This window comes from Mus musculus, chromosome 5, assembly GCF_000001635.26.
Source record: "Mus musculus strain C57BL/6J chromosome 5, GRCm38.p6 C57BL/6J".
NCBI classification, from domain to species: domain Eukaryota; kingdom Metazoa; phylum Chordata; class Mammalia; order Rodentia; family Muridae; genus Mus; species Mus musculus.
The window spans coordinates 118,946,722-118,962,311 of NC_000071.6; the positions used below are offsets into that span (position 1 = coordinate 118,946,722).

Here is a 15,590-nt window from a genome sequence, read left to right on the forward strand (position 1 = left end):
ATACACCTTTATTTCCATTTGCAGTGGAAGCTGGGGGAATCTCTGTAGCCTTGTAGAATCTTACCCGGTGGTGACCCTTCCCCTGGAGTGAATTATCCTCTGTAAGACAAAGAACCTAACACCCACTGACAAGGGTACCACATTTGGGTGAGCATCTCCAGTGTCCCAGTGGGCAGGAGAGTTTCAGCACCGAATGGGGCAAAGAGCTGGATTGCTAATGCCTAACATGACCTGGGTCTCTTGCACTTTCTTTCCCCTGCTTTTCATGTGTGTTGTTGTATGTTTGCATGCATGTATGGACATGTGCAAATATGTGGCTGCACTTGCATGTGGAGGCCTGGGGTCACCATCCCTATTTGCTCTTTCAGCTTATTCCTGGAGGCAGGCTCTCTCAATCAAACCCAGAGCTCACTGATATGACTAGTTTGGGCTGTTGTAACCTGCTCTGCATTTCTATGGGATTTGGGGAGGGGGAGGGTCCTGGGCTCCACTCCCGGGTGGCAAGCACATCAACCATTAAGCTGTCTCCCGAGCCCCCCAACCTGTTCTGGTTTTTTTGTTTTTTTTTTTTGTTTTTTTTTTTTTGTTTGTTTGTTTGTTTTTTTTTTTTTTTTGTGGTCAAAAACTGACACAGCACTCTGGGATCTACCCTCCAAAACTTGTAAGTGTGCTGCGTCTGTTGTTAACTGATGCGTGTTTGTGTAGCTGACCTCAAGAACTTTGCCCTCCTGAGCAACAGAAAACAGACCCTTTAAATATAATTTCCTGCTCCCTGCCCCCAGCTCCTGACATTTGACTATTTTACACTTACTGTTTTGCATTTCTTTTGTGCAGGGTTGAAGAAGGAATCCAGGGCTTCTTGAATTCCAGACAATTTCATTATCCTTAAACTACGCAACCGGCATCCCGGCCCCAGTTGGTAGAATATTCTTCAGCGTTATTCATGTCCTTGTGTTCATCAGAGGCTCCTTCTCTGCTGAGACCAATATTTCATTGTGTGTGCAGTCCATGTTTTCCAAAACCACTCAGCCATCCCTGGATTATCCATTTTCCCCATCGCTCAACCATTATAGGCCATACTCTGTCAGGGACATGTTAGTGAGGGTATGTCTTCTTCGCAGAACCAGTCCTCAGTCTTCGCCCAATTTTTAATGGGGTCATTGGTTTATGTTCACTCTTGAGATGTCTGACAACTTCTTACTGTTTGGATTTTTGACTGATTGTTACGTCTAGGACTCACCAATGTTTTCTCCCACTGTGTAGCTTGACTCGTGGTCTTGACCACTTCTTTGCTGTACAGGGCACTTTAGTCAGAGGCCACCCACCTGCCTGGGATTGGATATGTTGCTGATGCTGTGGGTAACACAATTCAAGATGCCATTGCCAATGACCTCAGCATTGACCAGATAAATTGCATAGGGCTATTTACGTGTGTACGTACTTACTTAGTTGTTTATCGAGACAGGGAGACTCTCATATCCTATGTGACCTCAAAATGCTACATAGCCAAGGGTGACTTTAGACTCCTAAGCCTCCTGCCTCTGTCTCTCTTGAGTGCTAGGCTTATAGACCTGCACTGCCACACCTGGCCTATAGGGTGCTAGGGGTGAATTAAGGGCATCAAGCTTGCTGAGACCAGCTGAGCTACAAGCCCAGACCTGCCTGCAGGCTCTCTTATCTCTGTCTTTAGTGGTGGAAGGCCAGTGTGAAGTTGGGTTCTTCTAGAAACAACTAGGATTTGATGTCAGGTTGGTGCAGCTCTGGTAGGGGAACAAAGATGAGGAAGATATTGTTAATGAGTAAACCAGCACTGTGGGTAATTGGGGCTCTGTCCTAATGCAACCAGGGAGACATGCTTCAGCTATGCCTCATGATAAGTGGGGAGCAGGAAGGAGTATGCTCTCCTCTACATTCATCACGGGTCACGGGTCACCCCCACACTCCTTAGCTCATTGGCACTCTCAGTCTGCCCTGCGTGAGTCTATTCTGGTCCCTTTAGATGAAGAGAGCCCTGGACAGGAAGCCTGAGATGCTTAGACTTCTAGCACAGCTGTCCACAACCAGGGGCCCGAGACTGCAGGACTCTTCCTTTACCTGCCTCAGTCTTGGCTTGCAGGACAAGGCCTCTTGTGGGCACATGATGCAGGCAGCAGATGATACACCACAACACTCTTCAGAGACTCTCATAAGCCAACAGCTAAAGATTGGAGGCCTGAGCACTGAAGGATTGAAGGATTTGTCCAGAATTCTTAATGTTTCCTGAAGACCATGCTGTGTGCCCTGGGGCAGGGTTGAGCTGGGACTTTGGGTTCTTATACAGACTGCACCTACTCCAGCCCCCTGGCAGGGTGGCAGACGGACAAACTGGAAGAGTACTTGCCTTTTCTGGATTTACTTCTGGTGCTTATACAGTGAATGAGAATTGTCCTTACTGTCCCTGTGGCATGAGATGGCAGAGAAGTGACTCACACTGTGACCCCCCCTCCCCATAGTTGGCTATTTCTCCCACATGCTTCCTGGTCTTGGCATGCCAGTGTGTGTGTGTGTGTGTGTGTGAGAGAGAGAGAGAGAGAGAGAGAGAGAGAGAGCGAGCATGTGTGAGTGTGAGCATTGGTGTATGAGCGTGTGTGTGTATGAGTATGTGCATTAGTGTGTGTGAGTGTGTGCCTGTGTGTTAGTGTATGAGTGTGTGTGTATGTGCATTGGAGTGGGTGTGTGCCTGTGTGTTAGTGTGTGTATGAGTATGCGTTTATGAGTGTGTGGGTGTATGTATGTGTGTGAGTGTGTGTGTGTGTGTGTGTGTGTTTATGAGTGTGTATGAGTATATGAGAGTATGTGTGTGTGAGAAAGAAAGAGAGAGAGAGTGTGTGTGTGTGTGTGTGTATCTTCTCCATCATCCCAAATCTGACCTGAGAGCAACAATCCAAAACAGAAGATAACTCACCGGGAGAATTTGGAGTTAAGGGCTGGATGGTCTCCCACTGAGCTTTGCTGATCTCTAGATAATTAATTCCAGAAGGGGGGCAGCAAAGCCCAGTGGGTTAGGATAGCTGTTTTAGGGTGCAAATCTTCCTTAGCAACTGCAGTTTGCATGTAAGATGTAGAAGGGAGGGGAGGGGATTCTAGAAAATACCACTGGTAGGGAAGTTAGAAAAGGCTACAGGACCCAGGAAAAGCTGGGTCACAAGGCTCCATGGTGACCAAGGCTCCTGCAGCTGGAGTGGCATTTGTCTCTCCAGCGTCACTTGTAGGCAGTGAAGACCTCTTTCTCTGCAGCCTCAGACGTACTTATCTCCTACCTTCCATTGGCTGTTATTAGTCATGTGACACAACGCACGCACATAAGACAGTATGGGTGCCCTAAGATTAGGAGGAAAGCAGCATTGACACTGAGGGGGAAACTAAGTCACAAAGAGGTTAAGTATATAGCTCAGAGACTGGGGAAATGCCTCCGTTGGTACTCACAAGGTTCTGGAGCTACATAAAAAAGCAGGCACAATAGGATGCATTGTATTCAATCTCATCCTCGATGTGATGCTGGACGCAGGTAGGCAGCGGATCGCTTACACTGGGAAACTCTAGGCCTATGAGAGACCCTGACCCAACCAAAAGGTGGGACTTGGGGACTGACACCGAGGTTGTCCTCTGACCTCCACATGAGTGCAGCTGGTTCACATCCTCATGTTTGCACACACCCACCCGTGTTCACCGGCGAGAGTATACAGCGGAGGCTCTCTACAGAGGATGGGTTTTGGTGTGCTATGATTACTTCCTGTCTGCATCTCTCACAAGTAACAGGGGAGGACCGAACACTCATAGAATGGACCAGAGTAGTCTTTCCTGACTTCCATTTTACCGTGTCAAAGGCCTCCCAGATTCCTTTTTCTTTAACATGCCTTCTCCCCCAAATGGCGATATACCTGGTGTTTCCCACACTGTTGGTCATAGTAATTCTCCTACCGTTATTGTCTAGAATTTCAGGGTTTAACACACCCCCATCTCTTGCCCTGACAGTCCCTGTGGTCCTTTAATCCAGAGATCTCTCTGGTGCTTCAGTTGTACCACCGGCATACAACATCTCCAGATGTGCTAGGTGGACAGTCCATTCCAGAGACGACACAGGCTCTCGGCAAACCCCTTAATGTGACTAAAATTATTTGCTACTCCCTTGGAATCCTGGCTTTTCTCTCTCTCTCTCTCTTTTTTTTTTTTTTTTTTTTTGGTAAATGCAGTTTCATTTTGAAGGCCCTTTGGGAAAATACCAGCAGGGCTGGCTGTGACTCGATGCTTGTTAACATTGTGTTCTGAGGAAAGCCCCCTCCTACACAGAAATTTTTTTAAAAGACTGATTTGGGGACTCAGTGGTCAAAGGAGACAAATAAAAAGAATTCCAAGGTTATCGGAGCGTTGACATCATGTACAATAGTAGTAAGAGCTTTTTCCAAATTTAAAACCCTCATGGAGGAAGTGGGTTACAATAGCAGTGACCTCTGCCCTGGCCAGTCATAATGGTTTCCTGGATGCAGGGATATTATGGGCTGGAGCCAAGGATTTCAGCAGAAAAGAGTACAAGATGTGTTAAACTTAGAACACAATGTGCGAATTCCGGGAGGGGCTACCAAGGGTCATCTCTCCTTCCGACGAAAGGCAACCTTTTCCCAAACAAGGGTCTGGATCTTTCTCACTGTGGAGACAGCGCCTTTTTTTCCCCTGTTACTAATTTGAGTTGGAATTTTTTCATTCCTTGAGACCTCAGTGAATCAGAAAGTCTTCACCAGGCACCTGTTTCCAGGGCTGATTCATCACCTAAATAATGATGAAGTGACTCTTTTTTTTTTGGGGGGGGGGTTTCAAGACAGGGTTTCTCTGTATAGCCCTGGCTGTCCTGGAACTCACTTTGTAGACCAGGCTGGCCTTGAACTCAGAAATCCGCCTGCCTCTGCCTCACGAGTGCTGGGATTAAAGGCGTGCATCACCATGCCCGGCTTAATGAAGTGACTCTTAAATGCAGGCCCTGTTCTAGATGTCGGGATGTACGCAGCTCAAAGGACGTCTACAGTTTAGCTGACACGTGGGCTGGAGAATCCATCGCAGGAGCCTGTCCTGTGCATTGTAAGATCTTTTCCAGCACAGTCATGGCAGAGTCTCCTGGAACCCCTCCCCAGGGCTCACAGCTAGCCATGTCTTCAGATGGCTTGCACCCAAAGGTGTTCAACAGTTGTTCTATAGGGACAGCAGTTCCCTGAGAAGACAGACCATACATGAAACTAGTAAACAGGCAAAGAGATGAGTTAGTCTACTGTCAGTGAGAGACCCTGTCTCAAAGAATAAGGTGGAGAGGAAATGGGGAAGACACTCAACATGGACCTCTGGCCTCCTTGTTTGTGAACACACCACTACCCCCTTCACTACGTGATCTGTGAAGAAGGTTTGAGTCTTGACAGTCGGGTCAGGATGAAAGACTATCCTTTAAGCCATGTGACTGGTGAAGGCCTTGTAGAAAGGTGACCTTTGCGAAGACTTAAAAGAATTGTCAAAGTAGGCCATGAGGTCACAGAGGAAGAACATTCCAGAAGGAGGCTCAGTCAGAGGTCACATTGCTGAGGATAATCAAGGCAGCGAGAGTAGAGGGAGGGAGCTGAAGGAGATGCTGTGATAGGCCAGGGTATCAGGGCATGCAGGTGGCATGGGCCAAGGGCAAGGCTTGGCTTTCCTTGGAGAGGAAAGGAAGTCACTGTTAGATGAGCAGAGCCGTGAGTCAGCCTGATGTGTTTGCAAGATGGCTGTGGTCGATGTTGCCTTGAGAATAGGCTTCCACAGAGGAAGGGCAAACATCGGGGCCTGGATGAGTCAGTTTAAGAGTCTGAGTAGCCTGGTCTTCTGTACAATTGATGGGTTCATGCTCCCCCTCATGAAGACAAAGCAAACGGGTAGCCTGTAATTGCTTCCGGCCATGAAGATATATACCTTTAACTGTTGTGTAGACTCAGAGAAAAATTATAATTTGAACTTCATTTATCCCTTGGTTTTTCTTGTTAGGGACACTTCCCTGGATGATGGAGATATCATCATTATAATTCTTACTAAAGCCTGATATAAACAAGTGAACAGTTAGTAAGTGTTCATTCTATACAAGAAGCTAAGTCTCCTTCATTCTTGGCCTCCATGCCCCCTGTGGAGGGGGGCGGCACATCACAATCTTTCTCCCACCATCCAGCAGAGGACACAGAGGGCTCCGAGTGTTTCAGTGAAGTCTACAAAGTAGCCTCACTCCGAGCTTCAGCAGGTGACTTGGCCGAGAGGCAAGCATGGGGTAGTCATCATGGAAATATGAGGGGCAGACATGGAGATGTTGTGGAATGCAGAGTTGCAGAATCTCTTCCTGGTTACCCCGCCATGTGCTCTAAAATACCCCTCCCGCACTTCCTGGGACTCATTACAGAGACCTCAGTGAAAGATGTAGAGGAATATTGGAGTCCAAGACCGGGAGCTGTTGGGAGGACGTTAGAACCAATTCTCAACCCTAGAGGAGAATAACCTTTGTAAGTTTGAAGACCTGATTTGATCTCCAGAGTTCGCGTGAAAGCTAAGTGTGGCGACAAGTTTATACTTCTAGGGAAACACATGTGTAGAGCTTCCACCACTTGGGAGCTCTGGGGTCTGAGCCCATGACTTCATCTCTCTGGACGTCAGTCACTCCATCCCCAGTGTTGGGACAGCGATGGTACTGGTACCATTGTGCTCATCTCTGTCTCTTGCCCTTCACTTTTCCCCAGCTTTACCCATAGCAGATGACAGTTCCCAGCAGCGTCCTCTGGCTGCAGACGGGCATCCATCCAGAACAGGGTGGGCTGAAGTTTCCAATCTCAGAGATGATGCCTTTGGGAACTACTTCAGTCTGTGACAGAAGAGTTGAGGCAGAGAAATCTCCTTCACTCCCAACCATCTTTCTTCCCCCGTCATTTAGATGTGTGTGTCTCCACAGTGTCTCAGAAGGGCCACATCAGAACTGAGCCTTGTGACCCAGGACCCCCGTACTGGCTGCTTGTGGGCATGGTCTTCCTTTCTTTCTCCAGCCACACACTGCTTCTAATCTCTCTCTCTCTCTTGGTTTTCTTTCTACTGTTGTGACAAGACAGTGACCACATCCAGCTTAGGAAAGGAGGGTTCATTTTTATCTTACACGTCCAAATAACAGTTAATCATTGAGGGAAGTCAGGGCAGGAACCTGGAGGCAGGAGCTGCTGCAGAGGCCGTGGAGGGGTGCTGCTTACTGGCTTGCTCCCCATGGCTTGCTCAGCCTGCTTTCTTATAGAACCCAGGGCCACCAGCTCAGGGATGGCACCACCCACAATGAGCTGGACCTTCCCATGTCCATCATTAATCAAAAATCTCCCCAACAGACTTGCCTCCAGACAGATCTGATGGTGGCAACTCCTTAAACGAGGCTTCCTCTTCCCAGATGTGTAGTGAGAACTTTGGTTTCTTTAAAGCACACAAAAATAGCGTGGAAATAGGTTTTCATTTTAAACCCAGGTGTGGGATATGGGCTGTTTCAGATTGTCCACAGCAGCTGACTATAATTTGCCCTGTGCTCTATCTGGGGGTGTGATTTTGTCAGCTGCACATAGTTTCTGCAATTGTGTGACCTTTGGAATTCTGGGGACTTTTCAGAGGGTATATAAATGCTAGGGAGCATCGTTGGTTGTTGTTGGTTTGGTGACTGGTTGCTGTTGGTTGCAATTTGTTAAGTAGTCATGTGTCAAGAAGAAACAAGAAGAAAAAGAAGAGGAGGAGGGGGAAGAGGAGGAGGAAGAGGAAAAAGAAGAGGAAGAAGGAGGAGAGAAGAAGGAGAAGAAGAAGAAGGAGGAGGAGGAAGAGGAGCAGAAGGAAGAGGAGGGAAAGGAGAAGGAGAAGGAGAAGGAGAAGGAGAAGGAGAAGGAGAAGAAGAAGAAGAAGAAGAAGAAGAAGAAGAAGAAGAAGAAGAAGAAGAAAAGAAGAAGAAGAAGAAGAAGAAGAAAAGAAGAAGAAGAAGAAGAAGAAGAAGAAGAAGAAGAAGAAGAAGAAGAAGAAGAAGAAGAAGAAGAAGAAGAAGAAGAAGAAGAAGAAAGTTAGATAAATATCCTTCCAGTAAAGATCAAACTTGCTCCAATGGACTTGACATCCCTAATCATCAGGAAGCAGTCTAATGATTCCCCTCTGTCCTTTCTCTCTCCTGTCTAGTGTTAGGAGGTTGAAAGGGTGAAAGAAAAGGGGTGGAGAAGGGTGGAAGAAAGATGAGCCCACAAAGTAGCCAAAGACCAGTTACATAGATGACCCTAGCTTGTGTTGATAGCACACACATGTGCGCTCGCACACACACACACATGCCCACACATGCCCACAGAGGTACACACATACTTCTAGCCATGATACTTTCCATTGTTTCTGGTGCTACCTACTGAGTAAAGCCTACCTAGAGCCTGTCCAGAGGTTTATAGGGAATGAAAACATGCCAAATGATTAGAAATCACCACCTTAAAATTCTGATGGTTGTAGGAAAGCCAGTGCAGAATGACTTAGCAAATGGTCACATATTCACATGTGTATGTGTATATATGTATGTATGTATGTGTGTATATCTTGTATGTGTATATATGTGTGTATGTATGTGTGCATGTGTATATGTGTGTATGTGTATGTGTGTATGTGTATGCGTATATGTGTGTATGTGTATACGTGTAAATGTATTTCATATATATATATTAGAGCATGAAACACTGGAAATAGCATTGATGGTGATAGTGGCAATGAATTAAGGAAAGAAGAGCCAAAGGAGGAGAAAGGGAAGGAGGAGAAAAGGGATGGAAGAGATGTAGAGCAGAGAGCAAGATGGTGTCATGCCAACCAAGGCCAGAAGGGGTGTGGCCGGCCACAGGCACAGAGCACTGGCTCATCTAGACCTGCAGCAGTAGCAGTGTTCTCTAGGAACCAGCCAGCCCCTTGCAACCCCATCACCTCCAAGCAGCTGACAGTCCACTAGTCAGTCACTGGATGCTTTGGAAGCCCAGTTCTGCACAAAACCAGGTCCTTATCTAAGCTGCCCTCCACCCAGACTCTGAATCCCCTTCATTCATTGCTTCACAATGTCTTCCCTGGTACTTCACACTGGACCCATTACCAGACTCAAAGCAGGTCATCCTGAGACAGAGATTCAGCTTCCTGTGTGGGCTGGTTCATTTCCTGTTTAAGTCCTTTCCCCAGAACACCCTGGTCTCAGAACCACTCACCAGTTTGTTTCAGGGTCAGTATTTTGTGTATTTTAACCGCACGAAGCTTACTGAACTCAATCCAAATGAAGGGACTGCAGATCACTTAGAGAAATGAACATTTGGCTCAAGAGAAGCTCAGAATTCTGAGGGGCCTTTGTGGTCACTTCTTCCAGCCCTTCCTCACCATATAGGAGGAACATAGAGGCACAGACACGACTCTCTTACATAGACATGACCTATAGCATAGACTCTCAACCTTCCTAATGCTGTGACCCTTTAATACAGTTCCTCATGTTGTGACCCCAACCATAGAATTATTGCCATTGCTACTTTATGACTATAATTTTGCTGCTGTTATGAATTGTAATGTAAATATCAGATTCGCAGGATAACTGATATGTAATTTCCCCAGGGGTCGTGACCCACAGGTTGAGAACCACTGCATTGCAGCACCAGTGAGGGAGTGACAAAACTCAGAATCCCCCCGCCCCTCCTATGGACCTTCACTTCCTTATCATTATTGTCCCTTGTGATTCAAGTCATGGAAAAAGTCAACAAGAGAGTTCTCTGGTCAAGGACAGCTCTTTCTGTAAGTAGTTCCTGCCACATTTAGCTCTTTCATAAGCCATGTTTTCCCTTTTTTTTTTTTTTTTTTTTCATTTACAGGGTTTTTTTTTTCCTCTTTTCTTTTAAAAGTCAGAACAGCACCATGCTTTAACACAATGGAGTCCCGAAGAATTTCTATGTAACCTCAATGTCATGGGTGCGTGCAAATCTATGTGTTGAAAATGAATGGCTGATTTTTTTTTCATTCTCAATAAAATGTAATTTATCTAATTGATTCGGTTGAATCTGTGCCTTCTGGAGCCTTTGTGTTTCCCCCAACCCCCCCATTTCTGAGTAAAATGGTCGACTTGCTGAGCTCTGACAGGAGGGAGGGGGAGGAGGGAGAGAAGCAGCGAGGCCACCTGTCTCTCAAAAATTGTCTCTGTAAGGCTAGAGGAGGCTCATTGGAAATAGACAGAAACCGTATTTATTTTGCAGCCTTGTGAGCCTCAGATTATTTATTTGTGCTCATTTCTTTCCCTTTTGTTAAAGAGCCAAAGGCTCAGTGCCCCTTAGAAAAGATTCCCGGTGTTTAGGGGTCATCTATCACCTGCCTAGAATGACCTGGGTAAGATGCCCTATAGCTTGCTCTTCTAAGTTGCAGGGCAGGGAAGCTGTTGCCATCTCTGTCTGTAGAGGGTTTAATGCTACTGCTCACCCCCAAGAGCTGTCTACCTGGGATCTGGAACGCCTGTGGGCTGTGTCTTTGCAAAGGGATCGTGTGTGCATGTGCGAGTGCCTGTGTGTGTCTGTATACGTGTGGAGGCAAGAGACTGACATCGGGTACCTTCCTCAATCACTCTTTGTTTAAGACATGCTTTTTCAGTGAACCCAGCACCCTATCTTTAGCTAGGGTGGCTAGCCAGTGATCTGTCTATCTCTGTGTCCCCCGTGCTGTGATTACAGGCATGCGATTATGCATGCCTGGCTTTTAGCTAGGTCTCAATCTCAGGCTATTTTTTTAAAAAAGGCTTACTTATTCTAATCATGTTTCCCTACACGTATTTATGTGTACCACACATGTACCTGATGCCCACAGAAGCCAGAAGAGAGTATTTGATCCCAATGGAATGGGCTGTGAGCCATTGTGTGGTTGCTAGGGATCAAACCTTGGCCCTTTGGGAGAGCATCCAGTGTTCTTAACTGCTGAGCCATCTCTCCAGCCCCCAGACTCAGGATCTTGTGCATGGCCTAAGACTTATAACTCAGCTCCCTTCTTAGCTCCAAGTGAAGGATCTTGATGTGAGATTTTTCTGGATTTAATTCTTCCCCACCAGGGTGGATTAAATTCTCTAGGACCGAGAGTCGCAATGAACCTTCCTGCCCTTAAGCTATCAATCTGTGGGCAGTTGGATCACAGAAATACAAAAGGCAGCTAAATAGGGAGACCCTATTCTCTTGTGCTTCCAAATGAATGTTTTTTTTTTTTCTATTGACAAGTTTATTATTTACTTGGTGTTTGACACAGAGTCTCACTATGTAGCCCAGATTGTTTTTAACTCTTGATCTTCCTGAGTGGTGGATTAAATCTATTTGTCCTAAGCTACCTGAATGTGAGTCATCTTGACTTGGAATTGACTTTTATCAGCCTCAAGGTTTAACCAAGAATATGGTGAAGATCCTGGCTGGCCCTCTCATATTGTGAAGTCAGGTTATCCACACCAGGAGAGCTGAGGATTTAGAACCCCAGGTGTGGAGGTCTGGCCTTGGAGGGCTTTCTTAGCTCTCACCATGTGCCCAGTGCATTCCGTGCCATATGGGCGCAGTTTCATGGAAGTGGATAAGCCTCAGAAGTCAACTCTGCCTTCTTCAATGTCGGAGGAAGAGGGTGAGCCTCAGAATGTCGTAGATATTTAATATGGCAGGACCTGGGAGTGAGGAAGGAGTTGGTTCTCAGACCATTGCCCCTCGCCCCCAACACTGGACACTCAGCCATGTGCAGGTAAATAGAAGTTCACACACACACACACACTCCTCACACACTCAGGAGATGTGTGTTGAGCAACATGCCAGGGGAGAAGTCACTCGAGAAGGCAGGAGAGGGTGGTCGTGTTGACAGCACAGCCTGGGAAAGACATCTTTCTAAATCCAAGATTGTTTTGCACCATGGAGTGACCCTGGAAGAGCAGTCTTCTTTATGGGCCTCAGTATCCTCTTAATGTCTGAGAATGTTCTAGAATCACTTGGGGGAATCTTTTAAAAATATAAGTTCTAGTTAGAAATTCTTCCTTAGCCTCAACTCTATAGAATCTCTAAAACAGACCCACAGAATCAGAAAACAGATTAGTGCCTGGCAGGGTGTATGTGCATGCCTCTGTGTGTGTGTGTGTGTGTGTGTGTGTGTGAATATGTATGTATCACTGTGTGTGACTGTGTGTCTAAGTGTGTGTGTTATGTGTATGTGACTGTGTGTGTGTTTAAGTATGTGTGGTTTGTGTAGGTGTGACTGTGTGTGACTGTGTATATGACTGTGTGTCTGTGTTTGGAGGTATGCATGTGTGTGTGTGTGTGTGTGTGTGTGTGTGTGTGTGTGTGTGTTGGTGGTGTGTATCTGTGTGTGCCTGTATGTATATGTGTGTCTCTCTGTGTGTTTATGTGTGTGTTCATATATGTATGTGTGTCTGTGTGTGAATGTATGTGTGTATATATGTGTGTGACTGTGTGTGCCTATGTGTATGTATGTGTGTTAATGTATCTCTGTCTCTGTGTGTTCATGTATTTTTGGGTGTGAATGTGTGTGTGTGTATATGTGTGTGACTGTGTGATTATGTGTTTGTGGGTGTGTTTTGGGGGCCAGAAATGGAAGTTGTTGGTCAACTTCACAGAAAATGAAAACGAAACTGAAGCCACAATGAACAGCCAAGCTCTGGTGACAGGCTAAGATCAAAGTGACATCCGGAAGATTATGTTTTAAATACAGGGGAGGAGGGATTTCAAGTAGAGAGAGCAGCATATGCAAAAGCCCTCGAGTCTATAATTACATTCTTTAGGGTCTTTACAGAATTTTATTAGGACAATACATATATTGTCCTAATATTATATATATTACTATAGACAGAGACAGATGGATGGCCAGACAAATGTTATGTGACAATTTGGGCAAATCTATTTGCTTTTATAACAGCATCCCCACATCCCTAGAATGTCCTACACTGACCAAATTCTGCCTCATTACCTTGTTATGTTTTGGCTTTTATTTTTGTCATAGATTAATTTTTTTCTCTTTGAACTTTACGGAGATGAAGCCATAGGATGCATACTTAGCCATGCCTACTTTCAGCTTTCAGTATCAGATCTATGTGATTCATCCATGTCATTCATATATCTACTCTCTATTTCTTTTTATACTGCTGTATACTATTCCATTGTATGGGCGTACCACAGTATATTCCATCCTCCAGTTGATGTCTAGCTACAATGTTGAAGTTTGGGGCTACTACTGAGACAGCTGCTCTGAATGTTTGTACACAAGTCTTCTGTCTTCAGATCTCTTCATTTTTCTGGATATAATGCTCAGCTTCATGAGGTAGATGCATCTTTAACCTGACTAGAAATTACTGAAAAGTTTTCCACTTGATTTTTGTGGGAAGCAAGGGAGCCACAGGATCAGAGGTTTTTCCAATAGAAACTTGCAAAGTCTAGCACCCCATTGCAATTTCCTCCACTCCCAGCTTCCTCCGTGCCCAGGTTTCTCCCTTGAGTACCAAGCACCCCAGAACAGCTGTACCCCACCACTAGCCATATGTGCAGCTACCTGGATAGGCTAAGCTCTCCTTGCAGGCCTGGTCTCATTCCTCCTGGAAGAGAGTGTATATTAAATCGTGGGGCCGGGACTAATTCTTTACAGCTTGCAGGTTGCTCCCTCTCTATGAGCAGACAGGAGGGCGCCCTGACGCTGTTAAAGATCACATGCTTTGATAACCTACCCTCCTGATTTATGGCGGTCCGGGTCTCCGCGTTCACCTAATGAGGGGAGCTCTGGGTGTCAACCTGTTTATTAAATGCCCAGAACCATGTGTGAAACGGACCGGAGTAAGACGTCAATCATACCTTCATTTATTCTGCGTATCCCCCTCCTGTTCCTTCAGCCCTCTCTCCTCAGGACGGGTCATCCCTCAAGGCCTTTCTTTTCATCTCCGAAGCTAGGGGCGGGGCGGGGCTTGAGGATGGATCGTTGGTGCAGGTCGGTGAGGGGGGCGATGTTTGCACTTTCCTACTGATTTCATATGTGTTTAGAAGTTAATGGTACTCTGCACCTCATGACTCTTTCTTAGATGTCAAACAAAAACATGAAAGGGAAAGTGGACCAAGGGGAGGGAACTGGGCGCAGCGCGCAGGACAGAACTCCGTCCATAGCCTGGGACGGGGCTGGTGAGTCTTAATGAAGATGGAAGATGGATTAATATTCCCGGGGTTGTCGGGGTCTAATGAGGCCTTAATTCATTTCCTTTAATTCCCTTTGAAATTAATTTCTTTTTCTTTTTCTTTTTTTTAAAGGACACAAATCAAAATAACGGATGGCTGGGCCGCTTTAATCTCCACTTCTCACCCCTTCCCCTTTGAACTTGGTCACTGTCATGTTCCTAATCTCTGGAGATTCTGCATCTATCCCTTTCAAGAGCCATCGGCCCCATCTCTTTGGTTTGGTCTCCTGGATGTGGCATAAATATTTCTGTCCCTTTGAGGCCTCCAGCTGGATTCTGACCTTGGACGTGGCTGGGGGAAGGGCAGAGAAGGCTTCTCTGAGTTATCCAGGCAAGAGCGGTTCTAGGAAGCTGGGTCTGGAGACACTGGAGAATTCATTCTGGAGGCTCGAGTAGGCCTCCGGCAAATGTGATGCTGCGTGGGGGCTCTCGTAGTGAAGATCCTCAGCACCCGTGGAGGTATTCCTTAACGTAACCTCAGCACTGAGCTAGGATGGTTTGGTCTTTTGTCTCCGCTCACACTGAGTTTTTGTTATCTCCTCTTACACTGAACTCCTGTAACTTGCTCTGTCTGCTTTGGGGTAGATGCTATGTAAATGTTTGCTGATGGCACAAGCGACGGACATGCGATGAATCTGGCTGCACACTGCACCATCTTCGACTCAAACTTGCTCTCTATCTGTTTCCATAGCATAGAGACAGCCTGCCCTGGTTATGTAAACAAGTGGAACATCTCAGCAGAGATTGGCATCCCATTGGTGATGTCTGTTCTCTTCCATAGCCTCAGAACATCCATGTTTAGCTGGGCATCGGATGCCTGCAATAAGTAAGGATAGTTTCCCAGCCTTTCTTCTGGTAGAGTGTGGGTCCTGTGAGCTCAGGCCATTGAAAAGTACTGGTGTGTAATTAGTGTCTTTGAAAGGCAGCTGGACGGAGCCCTTTGCCTCTTCTTTACCTTCTCCTTTGCTATAGTTGGAAAGCAGCCATGAAGGCTGGAGACCAAGCAGCCATGTTGGCCTATGAGGCAGGAAGTTAAAGTCAATGAAACAATGCATGAAGCTGTTTAGATCTGGGTCAAATGTCAGGTTGGAACAGGACCCCTTTGCTTCCTGCCTGGGGGGGCTGCTTTTATGTGAGAGAGAAGTGGGCTTTCATTCTGTTAAAGTCAGTGATTTGGGTTTGCGATTGCATGCAACCAAATATAAGTGTCAGGAGCCCTGTGCGGCTTCACAGAGCTGACCTGCCACTGATGGGCAAATCCAGCTACTGCAGATAAAATACCTGAGCCACAGAACAGGTGGATGGAAGG

At 46.3% G+C, this 15,590-nt stretch overlaps 1 long non-coding RNA gene across 1 annotated transcript; it reads left to right on the forward strand.

Annotated features, from left to right (window-relative positions):
* The first annotated feature begins 5,617 nt into the window (after positions 1–5,617).
* Positions 5,618–14,540, forward strand: 4930413E15Rik (RIKEN cDNA 4930413E15 gene). The gene is made up of 5 exons (NR_040694.1): positions 5,618–6,302; positions 6,443–6,542; positions 9,664–9,840; positions 13,242–13,383; positions 14,355–14,540. It is a non-coding gene; the product is annotated as an RIKEN cDNA 4930413E15 gene (long non-coding RNA).
* Positions 14,541–15,590: the final 1,050 nt, after the last annotated feature.